We start from the raw sequence: 9,758 nt of genomic DNA on the forward strand, positions 1-9,758 counted from the left end.
CAGTAGAAGAAGCAGAAGCGGTAAGAGCAGTAAGGGAAGGGAAGTAAAAGCGGCAGCCGGCAACAAAGTGTTAAGCCAGGCCAAGGCGATGAAGTTGTGTAAATGAAATTAATTTTCAATAGACACAGGGCAATAAACGAGCAGCATAAGGCGTCTATACACTGAAAAAAAAGAACAGTTATTTCAGTTTAAATAATAAATTATAATTCATCTTAGAATAAGACCATTTTAATAGCAAATAAATAATACCAAGAATATTAATGTGATATAAGAATAAAAAACCTTCAATTGTTTGGAAAGTATAAATTTGTCATGTTTTATTTTAAGTAAATAGTGGTTCCCGTAGTTGAAATCAAGCGCGGGTTCGAGTCCTTCTCTTTCCAGGAAAAACTTTTTAAAGGAATATTTATATAATTACCAAGCCAGAAAATATATAACATACATTATCAAATTAAACAAATTATAAATTTAAACATACACCTTAATAATTTTTATTTTGTTGACTTTAATTTTAAGAACATTTATTCTCTTAATAAGAACTTGGCTTTATTTGAAATGTACCCAGATGGGTTATTTAACTTAAAAAGTTTTATGTTCTCAACGCATTTTTTTGTTCAAAGTACTTAGTTTTGAGACCAACATCTTGAATTTATCACAATTTTGTTATCAGTGTACATATATATGTAGTGCCCCCACTCCAATCTCTTCCCATTCCCATTCCAATTCCCATGCGACTGCCATTAGTCATTAAACAATTTTCCACTGAAGCAGCCGCTGCCTTAAACTGGCAACTTGCAACAGGGGCAACCTCGGGAAAGCAGGGGCAACTTCAGCATCGGCTGCTGCGTATTTTGTCAGGTGTCATAAAAACCGAATTTATTGCGCATGCGCAACCGATGTTCCTTTTATACACAAGTATTTAGAGTCTCCACAGCATCCAGCATGAAGAGTGTAGACTGCGGAGTTTTGTTACAGTTTCCAGTTTTATTATTTAATTTTTGTGTTTTTGCTGCAGGATTATAAATCACGATGCGTGCGAGTTAAGGTGACAGCACTTTAGGGCACATAAACACACAGAAACCCGTAAGCCAGTAAACCCGAGCAGGTTGCTGGAATTTTAATTAAATGGATCACGAACCAGCGCCGAAGCCGACCTTACCTTGGCCATAACGCCTAAAATTGTCAGTCAAAAAATATGAAGCCGAAGATAACTTCATAACTTGTTCATAATGATACTTAATCGCAGTGAAAAATAAAATTGGAAAGGGATTTACTTAAATAAAACTAAAAATTATATATAACCAATGATGATTTTACAGAATATATTAAAAATATAATAACCCTCGATGAGGATTTTACTGTATAAATTACAAATCTAATAACCCTTGATGATGATAGATGAAGGACAAACAAGGATTGGGAAAATGAGGAAAAACCAATCAGATCAATGAAATAATTTAACAAGAAAATAACAATGTTGTTGTTTAACACTTTTTGAATACTTGCGACTTATTATATTCTTATCATATACTTCAATATTTATTTGTTTTTAAATAAATTAAATTTATTTACATTTTAAATCATACTTAATAATTTATTTAGTTAATGGGATTTTTCTTTTTTTGTCGACATTCAATAAATCAATGTTTGTCATTTTCTTATCACAAAAATTAATATATTCAAAAAAAGAAAGCGATTGATAATTGTCATTTAAGATACTTAATGATACTAGCTTAGAAAATTTAATTATTGTAAAGATAAAGAATAAAAGGCTTTTATAACTTATTTAGTTGCATGTTTTAGATGTCTTACAAATTTGAGGCCTCTTTTTGGTCATATTTTGTGGTACCTATACAAAGAATTTCAAAAAGAAAAAGAGAGAAACTGAAGTCATATTCATTGCAAAATTCACACGCTCTCGCCTGCGGGTGTTCTCCGAGCAAATCTCACTGAAAAGGCACGTAATGTGTTCGAATTGCTTAAACTGGGACTGAGAACTGAGACTGGAATTGGACTGTGTTGTGCTCTGTGCACTTGTTCCCACAAATTCCAAGGCATAGGCAATTTCCATGAAGCAAACAACAAGCAAAAATTTCACACTCTTGCATACAAAAGACTAAAAATGAAGAAGCAAACAAAAAATACAAAAAAAAAAGGGAAGAAAATAAAAAATACAAAATAAATGGTAAACGAGAAATTTGTACTGTCGAAATGCCACTGAACTGAGTCGTCTGAGTGAATGGAACCTGCTAGGAAACTGAGACAGATCACAGATCAGATCAGATCAGGTTGGATCGGAGCCATCAGCATAATCAACAAGATCACGCATCAAACGAGACGACAGCGGCATAAGAATGCAAACATTAAGAGATTTAATGCGAGTTGTTCACATGCCAAAAGGGAAAAGAAATACACACAACACACACACTCGTACCCTTAAAGATCCCAATATAAAAGACCGCAGGCAGCGGCAGGCGGACAAACAAACAGGTACACAGGACGATTATCCTGTCATTCACTTGTTGCACTGCACAACACAGCACAGAACAACACAAAAACCAAAATGAACCAAATAACAGAGAGAAAAAATGAGCTGGAATTAAGCGAAATGTATCACACACATCCAGGTAGTTCCAAAGTTTTCAGTCTCCAGTCTCAGTCTCAGTCCCTTTACCCGTAAAAAGGGTGTTTCAGCTACAGCTACACTTCCTGCCCCTGCGATCCGTTAGCATCCACAAAACGGTTTCGGGATCTCGGTTCTTGGTAGCGTGTGAACCTGTTTCAGTTTACTCCGCTTGCCTCATCGTTGCTGTTTGTACCCTGTACTCATCTGAAAGAATTGCTTAAGTGAGAGAGTATGACACAGTTGGTTTACTCGTATTAAGAAACATATTAAAGATTTATCATATTATTATTATTTAAAATAAAATGATATTTCATATTTACTTATATTATTATTCTCTTAATCTACTGGAAATTTAATTTAATTAACCGATAATTTTATTAGGATCGTGGTACGAATTTATAAATCTATTTTTTTTCTTAAATAAATATGAGAAGTTATTCAAAATATTTATATAACCACATTAAAACTTACAGTGCGAATTTCTTTTTTATTAATAACACATTTCTGCTAACAGGGTATCTGCCTGTCGAGCACTTTCAGTGCCGACTGTTCTTGTTTTTTTAAGGAAATTTTTGCATGATTTCATTTTCGGTTCGATGCTAATCTCAAGCTTTGAATTTTTTGCACAAATCGCCCGTTTTTAATAGACAACAACCGAATTGTTGTTGTTGCTTAAGTTGCTGTTATATTAGATGTTGTTGTTGTTGTTACTGTTCCTGGCCATATTTTAGTGCGCATTTCGTGTTTTTCGATAATTTATTACAGTTGCCCAATAAACGACGCTTTGGTTTCTGTGTTTTTTTTTTATTTTTATTATTTTTGCTTTTTGTGGGTCGCCGCTACGGATAAAAAATGTATAAAACTAATAATAAAACTTTTTTATTGTCAAATTCGCATTTATAGTTGTGCGCTTAGTTTTTCAGCTTTTCTTACCTGCAATTTACTATGTTCCTCTCTACCTTTATCTATATAAATAGGTTTTTTTTTTGTATTTTTCTATCAAATTTCATTCGTCACACGCAAAATAAAAGTTGAAGTTCCCACGCATTTTCAGTTCGTGATTATTTTTAAAGCAGTTCAAACTGAAATATCTTGTAAACTGAAATCGAATCTTATTGTTCTTTTGCCATTTTTTTTTGGTCAAGCTCCCTTAACTTAAAGGCCATGTAAATAGACACAGAAACGAGGCTTTTAAGTGTCTTTCAATTTGTATTCAAAGTTTATTGGTTAAAGGATTAAAGAAAGTAACATTATAAAAACTTTAAGCATTTTATTTGGTGTTATTATTAGTTTTACACTGAACTCATGAAAGAATTGATTTAAAACTAATGTCATAGGAAAAAAATAAAAACTTCAAACATTCTTACATATTTAAAAAAAAGAGGTTGTAAATTTAAATTAAATTGATGAAAAAACTTCTTCATATCTATAAGTAATAATGCCGTATATAGTATATAGTGACTATAAAGGAAAGACTTTTATACCAAAGCTTATCAGACTTTTCAGTCATTTCAATATTAACTATTCAAATAATATTGTTACTTTCTTTTCCTGCCGTCAGTCAACTGGAAAATGAGCTCAGTTAAAGCCACTGCCAATTGACAAAGTGACAGCGACAACTTGCCACAAAAAATGACATGCAAAGCAGTTGTCATTACGTTGAAGACAAAAAACAAAAATTTAATGTATTTAAATAAACGTATGAAATGAAATTGCTTAAATTGTTGGCCATAAATCAGATGGGACACGGCAACAACAACAACCACATTTTGCGCTCGATTTCACTGCTCAAAAACTTCACCTGTTCGCTGAGACAATGGCTAACCTCCTTCGACATACCCCCCTACCCTGCACAACACACACACACACACCCCTTCACTGTGATGTGTGTGACAAGTAGAGGCAACTCAATTGCGGCACTTGTCGCGCGACACTTCACTTCAATTGAAAGCCAGAAAACTGAAAGAAAAAAATAAAATAAATAAAAAAAATTAACTGAAAACTGAAATTTGGTTCGGTCAGCAAAGTGACGACTCGTTTATGATTGGATCAGTGGAGCGTTGGAGCATTGGATCCACATGGAGCATGACGTGACAGAAAATATTGTGATTTTTCACGTATTTACTGAAATTTTTTGGAAACTCAGCTTCGCTTGCTTGCTGTTTTTTTGTTTATTATTTTTTGTGTTTTTTTTTATGATTTAATTTACGGCACAAAGTTGACAGGCGCGTCTGCCCACTCAAAGGTTAAACGAGCCTCGGTCTCAGTCTCAGTCCAGATACAGATACAGATTCCGATTCAGTTTCAGTCGGAGACGTGCAGACACAATAAGCGCTAAATGACATGGGCAGAGTGAGTGCCTCCTCCTACTCTCCACAACTCTGCAAGTCTCCTACTCTCCAACTCCTGCTGCCTTATGAGTTTGCAGTTTATGGCTTACAAGAGATTTGCTCTGCCTGTCCCTATCTCTGTTCCTGTCCACGCATTCTGATTTAATCACAGTGGACGCCGCCTTTAAACGCTTTTTTCGGCTTCATTTTGATACTCTTACCAGAGGTACTGTCATGTCCTCAAAGCGGCAAGTAACACTCAAAAGGAAGCATTATCTTAACATTAAATTTGATTTATTATTTAGTTTAAAACTTAAAATTTGTCAACTGTTCATATTCGAAAATAATAATTAAATAAATAAATAATTCGGTTAATATTAATGTTAACGATTCATTGATTTACTTTACGCTTTTTAGTTAAGCTATAATTTAAATACTATTGTCAGCTTTAGAGTATTTAAACAGCAGCATTTTTAATCTAAAAAAATTCCTTCCTCTTTCTGATTATGTTTATTTTATTATTTTCGTTTACGCTGAATGCAAACCATCGCCTTAATTGTGCAGAACGAAATGCTTGCTCCACTAATTAAACGCCAAAAAGCGAAAAAGCGGCCTAAAATATTGCATTTCATTATATTTCATTTCAGTTTGTTTAACAAATTTGCTGACAAGCGCGCTGACAGTGCACAACAAAACGAAAGACTTAAGACACAAACTTGGCGCGCTCGCTCGCCACTTGACCCTAACACACGCACAATGCGTACTACAACAATAACAACAACAACAATAACAACAACCATTTTGCCGCTTTCCCGCCGCACAAATTAAACCGAAATTTCAATTTTGCACTCTGCCACACACAGAGTTTGGGTGCGAATACAAATGGATATGGATATGGTTATAATCGGCATTTGTCTTTCGCCTCAAATGCCAAATCAATGGACCACGAAACAGAGAAAAGTTCGAGCACAAAAGCCAAATCCAAAAAAAAATACTCACCGATACAAAACTAACAACAGAAAATCTCTAAAACTGAAAGTAGAGATAAGAGTGGCAATTTTTATTTGCTACCTGTTGTATATATTACTTTTTTTTGGGTGTTCCATTCGAACAATGAAACTTTACAGTGAAAATGAAGCCGTAACAATTATATTTATTACTTTCTTTACATCAAATTCTTAAAGAATCATTATTTTTTTCTGCTCTTTCTTCTGTTTCTTATCTTATTGCGTGTGAATCTCAACGGTAGTCCATGAAAGTAGTGTAAACGCCCACACAACATGCCCAATAGGGGGCGTTTGTTTGGGTTTTTAGAAAGAAAATTGGCAGCATTTACAGGTAGATTCACATTTCAATGGAATTTACTGTACACTCTTAACTGAAAAATGATATCTCTTAGATCGAATAACGACAGGTTGTACTCGTAATTAACCTGAGTGTCTGCCGCTTGCATTTACGATGTGGCGCCATCTATTGGCTTGCATATAAAAATCACTGAATTACCTATAAATTAAATAGTTACGTTCATTAACACCGTTATAAAGAGCAAAAGTTGTAATAGTAAATAATGGTAATGGAGTAACATATACCCTGTCAGTGACTTTGGAATGAACTAGGTGAGCTGGGTAAACAATAAACACTAAATAAAGATTAATTTTAATTTCAAAATAATTATAACTATAACATAATTTGTATGACATTAAAGTTTAGCTTAAAAATAATATTAATGTTATTCCTTATAAAATTTTCAAATAATAATTTAAGCAATCTAAAATTTTAGTATAAATTTTGTTTTTATTCATATCTTAAATGAAGATATATTTTATAATTTGTTGTTGAAAGCTAACTAAACATTTTTGTTATAAATATTATTTATATTTTAATAGTTTTAATTTTTACCACAGATTTATCATTGTTTTACCAAATTGTACAGGGTATTATAATAAAAATGCATTTGGCAATCGCTTTTGCTGAATTTTTTTTATATTTTATTTTTAACTTTATGTGGCGCCATCTAGTGGCATCTGTTAGTTGGTTACCACTTGTGCTTAGCTGCATTCTGACTGCTCATCAGGTTGAGGCTCCCGTTTGGAGTCACGTTTTCGAATATCTTGGACCGCATCTGGGGCAATTAATTTAAACGCACGCTGTAATATCTCAGTAAAGTTGGCAGCGAAATTCATAGAAGCCATTGGGCCATAAACCATTGAAATGAGAATAAGACGAGAGGAACGAGAGCTCCTGTTGCATGCCACTTCAAAAATGAGAGCTTCGGATATTCACTTGTTACTCCATTTACAAGTTCCCAAGAATTATGATTGAGATCGCGGGCCTATCATAAAACCAACTTTATTTGGAAATTTAGTTGTAAAACGCTTGAAGAAAACTTGTCGCATTAATCTCGACAACATTTTCATTACATTTCGAAAAACAGGAAAAAAAAAAGAATTCAAACACGCCCTACAAAATTAGAGCAACAATGTTGACAAGTGTCGTTTGGCCAGTGGCCAAGTTTTTGAACCTGAGTTTGGACTTGCTCTTGGACCTGAACTGCAGCGGAAGTCAATGAAAAACAACCGCACGCCGGTAACTCCCATTCCCCCCCCCCATGCTTCCCCTTTGGAATACCAAGAAGTTGGCGCGACAATCAGACAAAGTTGTCGCCATGTCTCCGACTTCGACTTCGACTCCAACTTTGACTCCAACTCCAATTCCAATTCCTACTTGAAGTCTCTTTTTTTCGGTTTTTTTTTGGTTCGTGCGTTGCCGTCTGTTTGGAGCACTTATTTTTTATTTTTTTTGGGGGGGTCTTTGGCGCGAGTTTGACTAATTAAAGCGCAGACTTGGGCATTTTTAATTTGTACGCTTGTAAAATGAAATTAACTTTTTTGTTTTTACATTCATCTCTTTCTTTCATCTCTTTCTTTCTCTCTTCTTTCTGTTTATTTCTGACTGTGACTTCGTGCAGCTTGTTTCCTTTTGAACTTTGAATGGTGCGTGTCGCTTTCAATACTCTATACAAAGTGAGTTGTATCCCCAACACAAGTAAATTTAAATTTTTATTAAGTTAAAATTGTTTTTCCATCTCCTATACCCCGTTAATAATATGCTGAGATTCCACATTATTATCTAAACAAAAGTTAACTAATATTTATAATGCTTATGCTAAAGATCATACTTATACACACGCTTATGCCAATTACTAATAATAATGGTAATGAACTTGCTGTCTTCTATTCTAACATAGTTCATAGCAAATGCTAATACTGACTCTAATGAGAAAACTAATATTAATAAACACATAAATGCACACAATACAAATCAATGCAATAACTCCAATTCATTTTTAATGTTAATGATACTGCCTGTAATTATTCTAATACTTAAATTTATGTTAATTTGAATGTTAATGCGTATGTTAATACTAATGATAATTTCAATGATGATCCTTATACGTCTTCGGATGCTCATACTCCAATGACATTGTAATGCAAATGCCTATTCTAATGCCGTCAGCAGTTTTCGTTCTAATGCTAATATTAATGCTAATATTAATGCTAATATTAATGCTAACGATAATGCCCATTTTTTTTGTATGGCCTGAGTGCCTTCTAGGGGCATGTCCTGATAAATGATAATGCTAATAATAATTATAGTAATGCAAGTTCTGCTGCTTGTTTATTGCTAATGATAATGCTAATTTTAATGTATATTCGAAGTCCCCTATAGGAGCATGTCTTGATTAATAATGATTAATGATAATAATATTGGTTATGCTAGTTGCTAATTTTTATCATCACTAATGATAATAATAAAGCTTATATTAATGCCAGTTTTCCATCTTCATTATCGAATTATTATAGGGTATTCAGAGTTTCGGCATTTTCTGCCGTTTCAACTGTACATTTTTGTATTCTTTTGTGGTTGGCCGTTGAACTGGACTTTGGTGCTTTATGGCCAGCAGTTAGTCAGTTCGTAATGTCGCTGTCTTCCGAGAATCGCACGATGAACACTGACCTCCATAGCTCGTTGCGCTCTCTAAAAACACAAACTCATACAAATAAGTATATTGTACATGTTTTGTGCTACACTTATGGAGCTAGTTTCTTGGCCGGCCAATTGACGGGACCCACAAGCTACACGTTTCACTTTCAGCCACAACAACAAATAACAACAACAAGAACAACAACAACAACAACAATAATGCTGTCGACATCTTCATCTTTGGCGCATCCAAAAATGGCATCAAATTGTAAATTTGGATGTTGTGCAGGTGCAGAAGGCATAGAGAAACACATGTTAACAATCCGTGTGTGGGGGACAGGACACGAACAACAGTCTAAGGATGCGGAGGAGGGAAAAGAGAGGGTGGGGGATAGAAGGAGGGAGGCAGGTTGCCACCATTTGTTTGGCCTATGTTGTTGGCGCAAATGTCAGGCTATAAATACCGAATTGGTATTGCAATTCCAATTGCAATTGGCCAAAATGCGCTTAAGCCCGCTACATATAACGCAAATATGGACATGTTGTTGTTGTTAGTCTTGCTGTTGTTGCCAATTGTATGAATTTCGCAATTGAAATAAAGTTGCACTAAACGCACTTGGAGCGCCTGAAATTGCCAATTGAATTTACATTTTACATTTCCCATTTAAATTTGGTTTCTTGTTTACCTTTTCCTCTTCTTGGTCATTTAACGGATGTTTCTGCATACCCTGTAAGCAAAAAAAATAAGTAAATTAGAAGCTATATTAGCCAAAGATACATATACAATAAATTGGTTCTCATTCACCAATTATCAGCTA

At 34.2% G+C, this 9,758-nt stretch overlaps 1 long non-coding RNA gene across 1 annotated transcript; it reads right to left on the reverse strand.

The window, feature by feature from the left end:
• Window positions 1–8,786: 8,786 nt before the first annotated feature.
• Window positions 8,787–9,211, reverse strand: LOC117781683. Its single transcript, XR_004617196.1, has 2 exons — window positions 9,048–9,211; window positions 8,787–8,994 (listed from the first exon to the last, which is right to left on the reverse strand). It is a non-coding gene; the product is annotated as an uncharacterized LOC117781683 (long non-coding RNA).
• Window positions 9,212–9,758: the final 547 nt, after the last annotated feature.

The sequence above is a fragment of the Drosophila innubila genome (genome assembly GCF_004354385.1).
Source record: "Drosophila innubila isolate TH190305 chromosome 2L unlocalized genomic scaffold, UK_Dinn_1.0 4_B_2L, whole genome shotgun sequence".
Lineage (NCBI taxonomy): Eukaryota > Metazoa > Arthropoda > Insecta > Diptera > Drosophilidae > Drosophila > Drosophila innubila.